The following is a 1461-nucleotide window of genomic DNA, read 5'->3' on the forward strand; positions in this document are numbered from 1 at the left end:
GCATAATCTGAAATCAATGAATTATTCAGCGCCATTAAAATAATTTTGTTGGGGACTGTTGGTGCTTTGAGTGTTTATGAACTCTCGCTCCACTTTACAGGGTACACAAGAAGCAATCAGGGCTATTCAAAGGCAGTCAAGTGAAATTATGGAGAAACTGGCTTTTCTACATTATCAGTGATTTCCTTTGACGTGACTCATCCTCTTTTCAGACTAAGGACTGTCTTTAGTCTTTGCACACTTCCTCGCACGTGGTTACTGCATGAACGATGGGGGCTGGATGAACTAAAAGAAGACGGGAGGTTGTCTTCTATGTGACCATACCGGTAGGAACACACATACCAAAGAAAGAAAGCGATAAACACACAGGGGTGACTAAAGGCAATCTGGAAGAAGAACAGGGAAGACCGCAGGGAGAATATAAATTGGAAGGGCAGCTGACCTAATCAGGGGCAGGTGTGGACAATCAAGGAGGCGGGGAGACGCACGAGGGGTCCGAATTTAAAAAAATAAAACCAAATAATATGCGCAAACATAATCAGGTTGTCTTTCATCCTCTATCCTTTTGAGTGACCCGAGCCTGTCATTACTCCTAAAATGGAAATACAAAAAAAAGCGATAGAGTGCTTCTTTTTTTTGTTGTGTTGCATTGTAGGAGCAATGACAGTAATGGCAGAGGGAGCGGAACATGCTTGGGTAAACATGCCTCTGCAGAGACAAGATGATGAAACCAGGTTGTCATCAGGTGTCATCAGGGTGTGACGGGTTGATTGGTAGGTTTGACGTGCTCGATAAATGGCGGTGACATGATGATTCGTTTAAAAGGCAACCCAGTGTTATGGACAGATTGACAAACATTCTCTGTCAGAGCTGCTCAAAGCGAAGCTCTCCTTTTAGTTAAATGGACCGAATGCCCGTGCTTGTTGGATGTGCGCGGACTGCACACAATAGCTCTGCATGTTGTTGTCGTATATATATATATATATATATCTATATATATATATATATATATATCTATATATATATATATATATATATATATATATATATATCTATATATATATATATATATAGGAGCGACGTATAAATGCTAAACCTGCGACCATGTAAGAAATGACACAGAGGCCTAAATAAACATGAGCCGCATGTTTATTCCGTATTATTCCTCTCCTTTTGCCCACACAGCAGCTTATTGTTGCTCACTCAGACAAACCTTGGTAATATAGTCTCCCCGCCTCTCCCTGTCTCTGCACACGTACACGCGCGCACACATAAACACACGCACACACACGCGCGCGTACACACAAAGTCACACACTCACGTTGCGCGCTCTCGAGAGCAGAACGCGCAACAAGCGGACCAGCGGATGGAGAGAGAGAGAGAGAGAGAGCGAGAGAGCGTGCGAGAGCAAGAGAGAGAGAGAGAGAGAGAGAGAGAGAGAGAGAGAGAGAGAGACAGAAG

The sequence above is a fragment of the Cebidichthys violaceus genome, unplaced genomic scaffold, assembly GCF_023349555.1.
Source record: "Cebidichthys violaceus isolate CVI_PGR_0920_01 unplaced genomic scaffold, fCebVio1.0.p SCAF_4, whole genome shotgun sequence".
NCBI lineage: Eukaryota > Metazoa > Chordata > Actinopteri > Perciformes > Stichaeidae > Cebidichthys > Cebidichthys violaceus.